Source organism: Periplaneta americana, chromosome 7, assembly GCF_040183065.1.
Source record: "Periplaneta americana isolate PAMFEO1 chromosome 7, P.americana_PAMFEO1_priV1, whole genome shotgun sequence".
NCBI classification, from domain to species: domain Eukaryota; kingdom Metazoa; phylum Arthropoda; class Insecta; order Blattodea; family Blattidae; genus Periplaneta; species Periplaneta americana.
The window spans coordinates 151566-168143 of NC_091123.1; positions in this window are offsets into that span (position 1 = coordinate 151566).

Below are 16578 nucleotides of genomic sequence, written 5' to 3' on the forward strand. Positions count from 1 at the left end.
GATAGCATCAAAATGGCAATCACGAACACTTTCTGATTTTCGAGAAAAAAAGGGGAAGAGTTTAAACCACTATACCGCCGACATTCTAGCCGCCATTGCTCCGCAGTACCTACAGTTACGACAAAGCCGATGAGTGCGTTGAATACAGCTCGTGCAACTCTATCTTCAGTATAAAGGACAACTCACTATCCCCGCGCGTTTGGTCGGGAGAGGCCGGCAAATTTTCAAAAAATGGTCATTTTGACGTTCCAAAACATACTTTTTTCTACACAAGGAGAACCAAGCGGCTCAGAGGCCCGCCCTTTTAACTGTAGCATCCCTGCATCTTCCCTAGTAATCACCGCAAAAATCCAGCAAATCCGTCGCACTTTTTTCTAGGCCCAAGTTTTGGGTACCTAAAATTTTTGAGTCTCTAAATCCGGAAATAATGGCCGTACCGAGGAACGGGATGCGGCCCTGTATTCCCCATTGACTTGCTTCTTACACGATAGCATCAAAATGGCAATCGCGAACACTTTCTGATTTTCGAGAAAAAAAGGGGAAGGGTTTATTAAAACCACTATTCCGCCGACATTCTAGCCGCCATTACTCCGCAGTACGTATAGTTACAACAAAGCCGATGAGTGCGTTGAATACAGCTCGTCCAACTCTATCTTCAGTATAAAGCACAACTTTCTATCCCCGCGCGTTTGGACGGTACAGGCCGGCATAACGGGAAAGAGGCTCTGACGTCTGCCGTAACTAATCCACTCGGACATGTAGTACACAATATTCAAGGACAAGTGTATAGGCTTTCATTTTTCGCTTCTGGATGAAATATAAATGGGTGATAATCCTATAAAACTCTCGTGACTTCAATAACACCTGTACGATATTACTTTTGCATATGAAAACTTTTAAATTGCCTTAAAATTCAGGCCAATTCTCCCAAGCTTTGCGATATTGTTTTTCACATTTGTCGTGTTTTCTAATTTTGCAATTGGTATTAGAATACAGAGGTGGGAATAATGCGACGATAGTCAGAAACGAAAGAAAAAAAAAGTGACTTCCGATTTTAGGAAATGGTCTGAAAAATAAATTGTAAACATGTAAAAGGAAATAACATGTAGGCTACCGGTAACCTAATTTCGCTCCAGTTTTTGGGGTAGTCTAAAAGGCGGCTCGACGACTTGACAATGCTGCCTAAATTCCGATAAATCGCCCAATGTGGCAACTCTGTGGCAAGTTCTTCTGCGTTCTGTAATCGTTCGCGGGGTGGGGATTAACGTTGCATCATCAGGGGAAAAAAAAATATATTGCAAATTGAGGAATGAATGTTGAAAGAAACACAACTGTTGCAAGAACGCTGTAAAGTATAAATAATTATAATTAATGTTATTAAAAACCTAAATGTCTTCACGTATAATATAGGACTGTTTTCCGTCCCCCCCCCCCCCCAGAGTTCACGCCTCCCCGGCTTACGGGCCCGTTAGTTACGTACGGCCCTGGAAGAGGTACAATGATTGTACAAGATAAGGTCGTTTTACAGTCTGATGCAAATCTATGAGTGAGAGGTGGGCACTCTGCAACAATCCCTCCGTAAAAAGACACCAATTCAAAGCGTTGTAGAGTCGGTGTTCAGAATCTCTAGGTTAGGACCAACATGAACATTTTGCTCGCCGTACTTATGTTCGGTCTCACAGAGCAGTAGTGGCAGAGTTGTAAGCTCCAATGCCGGTTGTGGAACTAGATCGGAGCTTGAACTTGCTTATGTCTGTGGAAACACCGGAGCACGCAACCAGTCTAGTGGAGCGTTCAGCTCCGTTTAGTCCCTGTCTGACCAGTGTTGCCAACACAAATTGTATCCCCGTCAGTATAACACCTGGAAATCTGTCAGAATCAGTCAAAATTAAAAAGAAAAAATAATACCCAATATATATACAAGCAATTTTAACACAACTTACTTACTAAATCTGATTAAAATAATTATTCGTCAACATTGACTTGATTACGAGCATATTTGAAGCAGGACATTCTTAATCATAGTACGGCACAGGCAGGGCTGTTCAAATAAAATGTAAAATCTCCCAAAAATGAAACAATGAAAAATGACGCTGCTAAAACTGTCAAAAGACGATGTAAATCGTAATTCCCGCCAGAAAATCCGTCACCCGTCAAAGCCATTTTTTTCCCGTCCGCTACGTTCAAATTCCGTCAATTTCGACGGAATTTCCGTCTAGTTGGCAACACTGTGTCTGACATCGCTGTCATAGAATCATAGATGGTCGTGAAGACTAGGAAGTTTCGAAGGCTGCCGCTCGGAGCGCTACTTGAGTAGCCCCGCGCTCCGGATGCTAATTGTTGGGCCGGCTGCTATCAATCTTCATCGCTGTCTGCAGACTCGGCGCGCTCAGTCCAGAGTTCGCATTTCAACTCTCTTAATTAAAACATCAGGCGACACGTCTCCAACAGAACACTGTCCCCGTGACCGGCATGCGAATCCACCTGCATTTCAAGATTTCTCGGCAAAGGTCACAAAGCACTCAGGCAGGGCGTGTTTGGCTTCCAATCCTCCGTGCGTGTTTCAGAGATTTTGCCCAGCTGTAAGGCAAGTCTCAGATCTTCGCTGATCTCTACGTAAAACCGCCCTACATACTGCATCCGCGTCAGGTAACACCGCAGCTGTGAATCTGCAACTTGCTGGTTGTATGTAAAGCTATCCATAGCATATCACACCGATCAATCAGATAGAGATGGAGCCAGGGTAATGCCTCTATGTTAATTAAGCAATCAGTGCACTCATTTCAACCAGCTATCCAGCTTTGAAGCCGTTACCTCTGTGAACTAGGAGTTTACTTATATCCCCTGTTAAAAATATACGATGAATTTTAAAAGAATTTCAATGTTCCAAGTTTTAGGCTGTTGTGGGCACAGCTGTCAGCAGGTCTAACAATGTGAGCAGGCAAGCCCCCACAGTGTCGAAAGCGAACCCAAATCTCGAAGAAGGCGACGAAATGAAAACTTGGACGTCAATAACTTAGAACAATAAGCTAAGTAAAATAATCGGTAAAGTTTGGAGGGAGGGATTAGATCTGTCACCTATTTGTATTAGATATCATCCTTAGCGCCAGAAAAATCATGGCAGGTTGAGTTGCCTGGTGCGTCATTCTAACGAACACGTCAAATCGGGAGTTCGCTCTTTATTGCATATAATTCACATCCTGCAACGGTACCAGTATTACAGCATGACTGTAGTGTAAAATTCGAGGTGTCATAATTTATATAACAGCACTAGCCGTACCCGTGCGCTCCGCTGCACTTGTTATAACAAATACAATATATGTAATACGCTTAATTTGTTTTTTTTTTAACATAAACAGTGATCGACTTTACTCCACAATATTTTAAAATCGATCTTAAACTAAAAATTCAATGGTGATCGACTTTATTCCACAATATTTTAAAATCGATCTTAAACTAAAAATTCAATGGTGATCGACTTTACTCCACAATATTTTAAAATCGATCTTAAACTAAAAATTCAATGGTGATCGACTTTACTCCACAATATTTTAAAATCGATCTTAAACTAAAAATTCAATGGTGATCGACTTTACTCTACTCAAGCAGGTGACTCGATCACAAGTCAAATAAAAAAAATCAGTTTTTGATAGATTGTATTTCAATTCCTGTAATGTGTCTTCATAAGTGAAGGATATGACGACAAAATGCTATTTTCCGAGGAACTTCACTCCATTGCATAACCTCAATGTCATAAAAAATTTCAAAATTTTGATCGACTTTACCCTCTTCTACGGTAACGATATCTCTCACATTGCTAACGAATTACCAATTACTTTGTCGATCGATTATCAATATTTCTTCCGTAATGAATATCAATCAGTTTTTTGGGGTAAGCAATTGTCACATTCTTCTATAATTAGCTTTTATTTACTTTGCAAGGAATCGATATTCGGTAACGAATCACTGTTAATCATTTATTTCAAAAAATATTATCAAGTTCTTCGTAAAACTCTAATTTTGTTTCAGGAAAGACTTATTATTTCTTATGACAATTTTTCCCGCCAAAAGTAGCGTTCCTTTCATAAACCACGAGTAATTACAATGTTGATATTTATTACGGTAAATAATTACTGTTTGGTGAAGTAATGTGATTACTTTCGGGGAATGTTGAATACAAACTTCTCTATGGAATAAAAGATTATATTTATGGACTAGCCGTACCCGTGCGCTCCGCTGCACCCGTTAGAAATAAATATAAAGCAATTACATAATTAAAATAGGACATTTGGTCTAGGGAACATTCGTGTTTGATAGAAGGATAAATCGTTTAATATGTTACTTAATTTAAACTGTATTTAAATAATTAAAATGCGGTCATTTTGGTCCAGAGAGCACTTCGCTGCACTTCTTAGAATTAAATATTCACAAATCTAAATACAGTTTTGTAATTCTTAGTGAATAATAGCTTTTTGTATGTTGTGAGTCCTTCGCTCCTGAATCATTTTCAAAACTACGAATTTAACTGTTATTATCAAGCAGTACTTCCTGGAGTTGTCCAGTCAACTCCACTTTTAAGATTCATACTATCCCGGTCGGGGCACGTTGCCTGGTTGAGCTTTGTCCGGGGTTTTCCCTCAACCCAATAGGAGCAAATGCTGGGTAACTATCGGTACTGGAACCCGGACTCATTTCACCGGCATTATCACCTTCACCTCATTCAGACGCTATATAACCTGTTGATACAGCGTCGTAAAATAACCTACTAAAAATGTAAAATAGATATAATATTAGACCTAATACACAATTGGTCAGCGTCTGAAATGAAATATACTTGTGAGAACTCAAAGCTGGAAGGAGATTTCCAATAAAATGATAAGCCTATGCTTGAACTTTAAACGATGGCGTAGAATTGACTTTATGTATTTTTTTGCACCAAACGATGCTACTTCAAATAAGATGTTGTACCGTCTTATATTATACTATATTATTTAAAAATCGTGTTGATAACGGACGTACTCAGATAAGTAAGTTTTTAATTTGTTGTGGAGGCTCTTCAATCTCAGCAGGAACAACTTTTACAACAGCGCAACATATCAGCTTGGCCATTACCCAGTTTTTTGCATTGCATTTATTGCATAGTTTATTCATTTTATCTATTTTAACACGATTCAGTTGAGCATAGTTAAAATTTGGATTATAAAATAATGGATTGCTAAGCTAATGTACTATTACTGCATACTAAATAAATACACTCGCGTTGTTCGTTAATTCTCTGTGATCAAAACGAATGTAGTACATAAACATTATTTTAAGAAATACTGGAAATGAATATATAGAAAAGCCTATCAAGTTTTCAATGCATAAGAAGCCATTTTAATCTCACCTGTCCTCAATCCACTCAGAAGTTACTGTAATAACATTATAGCATTATGTCCATCTAGAGAAACTACACTTTCCAATGATGAAATAATAATTAATTATACAAATCGGTTACTTAGCTTCCGATATTACTTCACACAAGCACAGAAATATTCTCTATATGTTAATAGCTTCCGTTTGTTGTTGTCCAAGGCCCCTTATAGACGAAGTTATTTATTTTTATTTCATTAATCCCGTTAGTTGGCGATAAAAAACGCACTGTTATTTTAAAACTCATTTATCTCATTAAATGTCAGTACTATTGAAATTTTGCATAGAATAAACCTTATCGGAAATCAGTTTTAAAGAAACGTCTGTTATGTAACATTTTTCACGAAAATGAATAATAAGGGAGATATTTCGATTTATTTCATTCAGGCCCCCTTATAACCCCCCTTTAAATAACGTATTTTAAATGTCATATAGTCTAAAATCTAAGTTAGAACGAACTTAATTTATATTCCAATTTCCATATAAATCGGACCAGCCATTACCGCGTGAACATCCACCTCCTTGGATGCAAGGAACGACAGTAATGATGATTTAAAATATTTCATCATGCATTTGTCAATATTCCACTTCGAGATGACCGTCGTAATTTTCCATGCGTAACAGTACCAATTTCAGCCTAGAGATGGTGCAAGTGTCCGTCTTCCCATATGCTCGCGATATTGTTTGTCGATTCGATGGATGTTCAAATCTATGTCCAGTGTTCGTGAAAAGACCTCCTACTTCAACTGCACTTAACTTAAAACGTTCATTGAACTCAGATACAGAATTAGGGTCGAACTGATAGTCGTCACTTATAAAATGAGGAAACACTTCAGTAATGAGCATTTCCTTAGCACTTATTTCAGATCGTATTGCAGAGACGCTACTCATTCATATGCCCTGAGCATTCCCTTGACATCGAAAGAAATATGGCAACATGGCTAGACGTGAGCGCTTTCCTACATTCAATTGTTTTCCAGCGCCTTCAAATTGTTAAATCGGCATTATTGTCATACACAAATACACAAGTAAATATTATAGAGCTAAAAATTATACAAGATGTCCAGAAAGCATTTTACAGAAAAGAAAGAAATGAGCTAAGATAACTAGTTATGAAATATGGAGATATCGTCGAAAGTAAAAAAAAAAAAAAAAAAAAAATGATAATTGTTCTCTCCAAAAGAAGAAATTGACATGGAACAAAATTGCAGTTGAGTTTAATGCAAACTCCGGAAATATTCCTCTAAGTAAATCATTTTCATTTATTTTTAAGTTATTTTTATGCTAAACTAAGTGGAAGTGATATAATTACGCAAATTTTAACAGCTTATTCCTTGGGTAGAATACAAACAAAAATATAAATAACACTTTGTTGGGACGTGAATACTTTTCGAAAAAAAGATGCCACTTAAATCTACCTGAAATGCTGCTGTATCATATACATCATTGATCATTATACATCTCTAAAGGGTTTTCCATATCTCTGATATATCTTTTGCTTGCCGAAACTCATTTTCATTTTAATTATAGAACTCAATAAATTAAATTAAATCATAATCATCATCCACTGTATACCGAATCAGCTGATTACAATGCATATGAGGAACACTTGAGTAAGCTGACAAGCTACCTTATTTGGATAAGCGTTCACTTCAGTGGGATTTATGAATTGGAAATTATTATAAGCAACTGCTTAAGTGTTTCCGTACTATAAGTATTGACTATGAATTCGGCTCTTAGAATGGAAATTTATTGTCATTATCATCACTTTCACTACTGATGGCTACATTTCCTTGAATTACATCGGCATTTGAAGTTATTAGCAGAGGTAAGAAGTTCGTACCAAACTGTTCGGTTATCCAGCTCTCAGCATAACCAACGATCCATGGCTTAGCACGCACAGAGCGACGATATGCTGCATCAGAGAGAACTGAAGCATGCACTGTTATTCAGGTGCGCATTTTGGAGTAACGTAAAAGCCACGAAGAAGAAGAATTCCATTTTCTTCGCTCTTATCGTTCATTCTTTGATTGCGATCACATTAAACTGTATAATAATCCTTGGTTATCTATCAATATAGCAGAGCATAAATGGATTTATGATTATTTCGGCATATTTCAATTATCATGAAAGAAAAGTTGAACCGTATAGATGTCGATCAAAAGAACCAATCACATCTCAATGGGCGTATAAGCTTTGGAATAAGATAGCCCTCGAAATGTGATCAATTTTTTATGTGTTTAGATTACGTTAACTTAGAACCTAGCAGCTAATATTTTGTACATATCTTCTTTCTTTAAGCGGATGTATAGAATGTCTTCTAGTAATAAATAAAGATGTTCGCTTCCCACGTTCTCGTTGCTCCGATTTGAACACTTGATTCTTTGATAACAAAAAAGCATCGCTAGGTTGTTTCTCTTATCGTTTATCGTTGCTCCAACGTGTACGTACCCTAATCTAGCTTCACGTATTTCGAGCGCATTTTAACCGAGGGGATATGTACCGGTACATCCTAAGAAGCTATGAATTTCGTTGTCCATATCCTTTCAAAGAGTGTAAAATTAGTTTCATTGCTTATATTTGAATAACAGATTTCATTCAGTAAGTGCTAAGTGAATGCTGTAATATGCCACACATTTTTTCAGGCTGTACAAAAAGGATGATGTGAAAGGTTTACACGTTGCAGCAAGCACCAAAAGTTTTTTTTTATTTACAATTTAAAAAGTGGCATATTCATTTGAATGTATGACATACTAACTCAGTGTTTTCAACATAACGATATCCTAATGGCCGGTTTTTCCAAGTATTGTTAGAAAATTTAACCACTGTTAAACTCTAAACAGTTTGTTAATTAATAAAATTGTATGTTTTCAACACCAGTTTGGTTTAACAGACTGTTAACAGTTTCTTAATTTTAAATGTAGGATTTCGGGCAGTTAACTCGTTTAACAGTTAGTTAAATATGGCCGATGTCTCCACAGCTGTTCGAACAGAAGTTGCGAAATTAATATTTTGTGTCTCTCTGTAGGGAATGTTTAGCATATGACTGGTAATATACCATTTAAAAAATACTTTGGACTGTTTAAATACATCAGTGTTATTTTATTTCTTTCGTATTTCGTATCCATAATAGCAATGAGGAAGTATAACCTTACTTTGTAATTATTATTCAGCACGTCACCTACAACTTCATTTGTCAACTGTTTGTTTATGGAGCGTGGCCTACTATAACAGGTTGTCATTTTATGCAAGTTTCATGACTCACTCTATAATATAGACTTTAAAGATTAATTTTAGCCAATCAAAAATTGTCTTACATGTGTAGAATCATTACCAACTGCTGTTGAGTAGTTAAAATAGTGGTAACAGACGTTATAGTTAAGTGTTGGTTATCTTAAACAAAATTATGTTGAACAAATGGAAAATACATTAACAAAGCGTTAAAAATAAACAGACTGTTAATTTAACATTCGTTAAGCAAAATTAAACATTACTTGGACAAACTGGCCATGAGAGTTCCTTCTTTTTTCGTTAAAATTAAATTACAAAATTCAAACTAATAACTTGAAAATCAAAGCAATGGAGTTCTAAAACATACTCCAGTGAAGTCGATATACAACGATACGTTTCTCTTTGTGGAATGCTTCGATTTCCTACGTGACAGTTTCTGACATCCGCATATTGATTTTCGAGGAATGTCTGGAACAATAACACAATTCCCACCCTTGAAGTATTCTGACAGAGCAATAAACTGTTTTGCCGTCATATTTAACTTGAAGCTCAAAATAACAGAGATTTAACAATTGTTCATATTAAACAGCAGTCGATGGATCGCGGTCAATTCTCTACGTTCCATTGCCTGTCATCATTCTAGCAGTTTCCTGCTAATGATCTCATGTGATTGATCTCAAGTTCAATCGATCATGTTCTCAATTCTCACTCTGCATTTTTGAATCAAGGTCACTTCATCGTTCTGTCAGGTGGGTGCTGCTCGTAAAGCGATACATCTTGTTGCACTGAAAGTCTACAAGCTGGCTTGCTTTTGACTCCTACTTTAATTCATAACCTCTTTCACATTGTTCAGTCTTTGATGTTAATCTCTGTTGAATTTATAAAGATGTTGCCGGTACTACTTGGGTTTTATTGTTTATGTTTGACGATTAAACTTGTAACAGAGGGTTTGGACGATTTTTCAATACGTGTATAATTTTTTTTTTTGCTTTAAATTTTCCGAAAACTCTTCAATTAATGCTGTGTTTAAAAATTTATTGGTTGCGTAATCAGCTCCAACATCCTTCCGCTCTATCACTCGGTGGATAGAAGTTGTCCACGCTATGTTTGTATTTAAATGGATTGATAATACCCAATACCTATTTTATTTATGTTCTGAAACGGGTAGAAAATAAAAATAGCTGTTTATCGACGATCTATTTTCAATTATCACTCCAGACTGATGAGTCTTAATTCAATATTTATAAGACCAACTTAATTATATATCTAACAAGAAAGTTTACCTGGAGTCAGTGTTCGAACTGGGGGGGGGGGTAGAAGCCGGAGAATTTTCTTCTACTGGATTTTTTCCGTAACTTCTGCATTTCTGTATTCATTCCCAATCGGGCAAAGAAAATTCCCCTCTGAACATAGCCTATGTTTTAATATAGCCTAAATACCGATTGAATTACACTTCCGGAGAGTTACTTTTCATTCCCTGTACGGCGGCGGCCAAAACATTTTCTCTTGTTGAATTTGCTGGTGCTGAATGTCGTTTGTAAACACCGCCCGCAATTCAACATTAAAAAAAAATTACCCTTTAGGCCTAACATGAAATATAGTAAAGCATATTAAAACCTTTTACACCGTTTTATTGTACTCTGCCAGAAACACTACACCTCTACTCCCTCTTATTTATCTGTCCGATTCCACAGTCTTTGTCGGTATCATAACTTAAATACTCGGTCACAATATGATAACACGCTAGAAATACCACTGCACACATCATCTCTTTAGTCTTCATCTTTCACTGTTGGTACTTCTCGTCACTGGAATTCTCTGCCGCCTGAAGTCAAGGGCTGCCGAACTTTAATTTCCTTTAAATGTAAATTAGAAAAATATCTTATGATGAGTTGCCAGACCTAACGCGTTGCAAATATTTAATGGAATGTGTTCCACTATATTTATTATTTTTTTTTTGTTTCTTATTTTTATTATCTAAATCGTGTTTATCACTTAACGCCAATATGTATCCCACTGTGTTGTTTTTTTTTTTTTTGTTAATCTATTTTTTGTGTTCATTTTATTGAATTGTCGGTTTCTGGCTCAATTATGTAAATCCTACTTAATTGTAATCTAATACTAATATGTATACTAATGTGTTTATTTTTATTTTTACTGTGTACATCTTTTTTATTGAATTATCGGCTTCTGTTTTTATGTGATTCGTATTTGATTCTAACAACATTAATATGTATTCCACTATGTTTATTTTTATTTTATGAGGTAAATTTTATGTAACTGCCTCTTTTGATCTCATTATCTACCTAAATTGTATCAGTATGTAATTACTTAATTCCGATCCAGTTTTTTGTTCAACTGTGTAAGCAAGTTTTAATCCTGGTTGAGTGTAAGAGAAGGCCTTACGGCGGCCTTAACTCTGCCAGGTTAAATGAAGCCATTATTATTATTATTATTATTATTATTATTATTATTATTATTATTATTATATCCTCTCTTCTTTTCTGTCTCAACTCCCTCCGTTCCTCTCTTCCTCTTTTCTTTCTTAACTCCTTCCGTTTCACTCTTCCTTTCGCACTGTGATGTGGAAACTGTTTTCCTTTCGCTTGCTTCCTCCCCCAACTCGAGGGTTGAAAGGGGTGAACGACCTGTCCCATCAAACTTGGTTCGCTAATGGATTTGTACACCAGCACAGACTTTAAAACACAAACCGGCAGCTGACTTCATTCACGGCTGATTGCATCAACTGCACGGCTCGGTAAGCCCACTTCCCTTCATTACGTCCACTTCCATTTATTTACTTATTACCTCCTTCCATTTTTTCTCTTGCTTCCTGTCTTTCTACTCTTTATACCTCTTTTCTCCTTTCTTCTTCATATCGTGCGTGCCGTTATCATAACCAGGCGAATAGAAGAAATAGTGTACGCACTTCTATGCTTTCCCATTGTCGGTGGCGGACCTGACAACTAGTGGCGCTTCGATCGCTAGGATCTATCGGTTGTCTGAAGTCAGACCATAGACTTACTAAATAACCACTAGACCGCTCACTGGCGCTAGTGTTATGCTCCCAAATTGAACAGCCGACGAGCGGCCATTTGTTTGGTTGAGCTGAATAGCTATGGTTCGTTCGTGCGCTGTTTTTAATTGCAGCAATATACACGGATGTAAAGATAAAGAAGGAAGGAATGTTACATTTCACTGATTAGTAATCTTTCATTTCTACGACGATTTTTGCTCCGTATTACGTTACAGAAGACAAAGTATTGTACTTAAACGACTGTATTATGCTTAGGTCTCCTTTGAATAAAGATTCCCTTAACAGTATGTGGATAGGTGTAATCCGCAGAGAGAATTTCTACCTTACAACGAATCATTCAATTTGTTCAACTCATTTCGAACTACTTTCAAACTACGTTATTACCATATAGATTGTTATTGTCCTTCATCCACTCCATATCCTTCATTTTCTTCAAACAGATAATTATTCGCCGAATTTAAAGATACAGAAACTGTATAAATTATAAAACGTTAATATTTTAATATGACTGATTATTACTATTATTATTATTATTATTATTATTATTATTATTATTATTATTATTATGCTTATTATGCTTTTTGACTTCATATAGCAGTTTAACCTACAGATTAAATTAAAAAGTAAAAATCCTTTCATTAACCGTGGATATGAATATTCGCATTCAGAGTTCCTATGAAAATGATGAAAGCCTGACAGCCAGAGTTGCTGGGTATCCCAATTTAGGCGGGATTCTCCCAATTTCCTGGTTAAATCCCGATAAAGCGAGTCGAGATTGGTAAAAGTTCCGATTTGAGAGATAACAGCTTAGGACGTAATTTAAACAAATTAGTCTGAATTTCCTATTAACCGATATTTTTATTTATATATTGACTCAAATGGTAACTCTGTGAACATAGAGGTAACCCGAGGAAATTTAGTAAGTCTGTGAGGTAACTCAGCTGATTGCCGTAAGGTAACTCTACTCGCAAGATAATAGTTCCCCTAGTTCTACAGCATCGTTGATTAATCCGTTTCGGTACCTAGTTGCTGCTCTCTCAATTAATAAACATTGTGTAGTTCAGGTGCGTTGAATGACAAAAAAGATAGCGTTTTGATATCGTATTTTTACACTAATAACAGACACACACAATTGCTGCGTCTTATAGTTTAATGAACTATGTTTAAACATGGATTCATTGTCAGATGTACTGTTGCAGTACCGGACCCGAAAAAGAAAAGTTGCAAAGTTACTGTAATTTAGTAGCGAATGGTTAAAACATATTCGTGGTCAATAAAAGAAAAAACGATTAGCCTATAGTATTCACTGTACTGTGTGTCCTTCGTATTTTAGTGTTTCTCAAGGAGGCGAATGTTACATTAAAAGCACGCAAACATTACTTTGCAGAATACAATTATAAATCTTATGATAAAGTGATGATAAGTCTAATGTCTTAAGTCAGCTTCTGATATCCCGATTTCCCTCGCAGAAAACCTAGCAACTCTGCTCACAGCAGAAACATGTTATTAAAGGTATATCGGAAAGTAAGTATTGTTCCTGTAAATAAAAAACATTTAGCTTTCGGGTACGCAATACAACGCGTATTCAAATAGCGGTTTCGAAATCCCGCGCGTTTTCTACCAACAAATGGCGGCTTTCCGCTGCTTCAATCTGGGAACATATTTCTCACTTTTCCGCTATGGCGTGGTAGGGGCTCGAGTCAGACACGTCGAAAATATATTTCTCACACGTTTAATGATTAAAGTTGCTAGGGGTTGTTAATATGCTTTGTTGTTGAGGGTTATGTAGATGCCTTCAATTTGTTGTGCTTTGAATTAACCAGTGACAAAAGAATATTGTGTGGTGGTTTACAAAATAATAATTACAAAAATGCAGTACTGTTTTGATCCGGGTTGTAGATTGGAATACAGTACAAATAGTGTAACAAGACATTTCTTTTCATCTCCCAAAGAAAAAGATGAGTTTGGGAAATGGGCCAGAGCGATTCCGAGGAAAAATAGGCAGCTTTCGGTAAATAACCGATCAGACTGTTTTAATATAAAAAGTCGTAAGACAGAAATACCGCGAGTGCGTTGAAAATTACAACCAAGAGTTGTACCTCACATTTTCCCTAATTTACCGAAATGATGGAATATATGAAAATAAACGTTCAGGAATGGTAATATTCGATGAGGTCAAACTCAGAGAAGAATTTCAATTTAATAATTATTCCCTTAAAGTGGACGTATTTGTTGATTTCGGAGATCTCACGACTGATGTCCAAAAGAAACAATTAGCAAATCATGCATTAGTATTCATGCAAGATTGGATTCAACCAATTACTATTTACGCTAGCAGAACGCTACTCCAGATGACATTCTCGCTAAAATTCTTATACAAGTTATACTACAATTAGAAGCAGTTGGGACGAGAGTAGTCGATTTCACTTGTGATGGCAGTCAAATAGAAAGGCCTAGAAGTCTTAATTATCAATGGAAAATATTTTCAGCATAATACTATATTCCTAATCCGTTCAACGGAAGAAGAAGAAGAAGAAGAAGAAGAAGAAGAAGAAGAAAAGGGCATTCTCAGATTTTGTGCACATACTGAAATGCATAAGAAATTATTTCCATGATAAAATCGAACTCTCTTGCAAGCAGAAAAATATCAATTTTAGTTTTAATAGGAGACTTTTCAAGGAAGACTTATCTGGGTGTACGGGCCTTACGGTTTCTCCCAGTTGACAACGGCTCATATTTTAGATCAGCGATTCAGATTTATTTTCAATGAAGAATACTTGACATTTTGATAGTTATTTGCTTCCATAATAATGAAACATACTCCCACTGAATGGATTTTTAGGCCACATACTTTTTTTGAACCTATCCACCTTCAGTTTTTTAGTTTCAACGCGGAAACGCAAGTATCAATGTCAGGACGATAGCAGTAGCTATTTCAGGTCATTGTGGATTGTAGGAAAAAGTTAAAAAAATGTCAGGTTTGCTAAGCTTTCGAACAATAGCATTTTCGTATAGCTGCTGCATGTAGAACTTGAAATGTAGAGCGTAAAATCATTTTATCCTACTAAGAGATCATGCTGAAATGATCTGGAGACTACGAAATTTTGTAGGCCTCTTATTTTATTAGTAAGTAATATCTTTTGGTCTTTCCTTAGGAACTGTATTTTTTTGCGCTCTCTAGAGCCAATGCTGAAGACAATGACACATATCAATATCTACATTACACCGCCTTTAAGTATATGAAAAAGACCCAACCCCACTTAATTAAGAACTATAAAAATATTTGATTTTTAAAAACAATATTATTATCTTACGTAAGTTTTGTAGTTATATATAGCAGCCACTCAGTAAATTATAGAAATGAAGATCTAAATTAAGATATTCTCTACATTTACTTACATAACCTCAAAAGTTTCACTTTCATATCATCAATATAGCATTAATATGTATAATTAATGAAAAATAGACGCATCATGACATTAAGCATAATAATATGTAATTTCTAAAATGGTAATAATGTCATCAAACCACCTCAAGTTTCGTACATTTGAATATCCAATACACAGCTGTACTCACAAAATTATACACCGCAGAATGAGATCTGTAAATTATTTTTAATGACAAATTGAATTTGAGCTCTAAATATGTCGGCAATCCTGCAGGCCTTCGTGTAATAGCTTATTGTTTATTGTAGTGTGTGTTTTGTTTTGTTCTGAAATTCCATCAAGTCAGCCGTGATTCAATAAAATTAGTTCTCAAAACTGACAACACATGGATTTTGGAAAATAGGAAAATTATGTAGGAAAATTGACATTTCACTGAAAACTACTATTTTTCCGAAAAGCTTTGAGTTCCAAGCTTCAAAATGAGGGGTCATTTATTAAACTCCGTTCAGCCGTTTTCCCGTAATTTCCATTACCAGTTCAAATTATATATATATATATATATATATATATATATATATATATATATATATATATATAGATTGGCAAGAGGAAGAGAGTGGATAACATTGGCAATCTAACTTTCATTAAGCAACAGGTTGCGTTATTAATTCAAAGGAAATTATTCAGTCTATTGAAATAATTATTGTAGGTTTTTATGGGACTAGCGGTAACACAAGGTCAAAGCGTTGTTTTAATCTTACAGTCCATTAAGTACCAAAGTGTATTTTGAAGACATCACTTTAAACAACCTTTAAGTATGTATGTAATTTATCGATGACATTTTTTTTTTTTCTAAAAATGCATGGTTAGCGATTTTGTGTTACGAAAGAAAAAAAGAAACTGACTCTTTCAGGAAATTGGGGACCTCTCATATTCCTTAACATAGGATCCTCTATCTGTAACTGGTCGGGGCAAGTTACCTGGTTGAGGTTTTTCGGGGTTTTCCCTCAACCCAATATGAGCAAATGCTGGGTAACTTTCGGTGATGGACTCCGGACTCATTTCACCGGCATTGTCACCTTCATGTCATTCAGACGCTAAATAACCTAAGATGTTGATAAAGCGTTGTAAAATAACCTCCTGAAATAAACAAATCTATCTATAACGTAGTAGCAACCTTGCAATGTTTTGGTAGCAACGAGATGGCGTCAGGTGCTTCATAATGGCTTCATCCCATGCAAGTGTCGACACCTAGCAACGAGATACGTAGTTACGTCTGTGTTTGGTCTCGCAGACTGCGGGTGCCGGTAAATGTGTAAGTTTCTTAAGAGGCCGAGCGCCAGGACAAACAGTGTTGATGGGCACTGATGATACAAAATTACTTACTTACTTACTGGCTTTTAAGGAACCCGGAGGTTCATTGCCGCCCTCACATAAGCCCGCCATCGGTCCCTATCCTGAGCAAGATTAATCCAGTCTCTACCATCATATCCCACCTCCCTCAAATACATT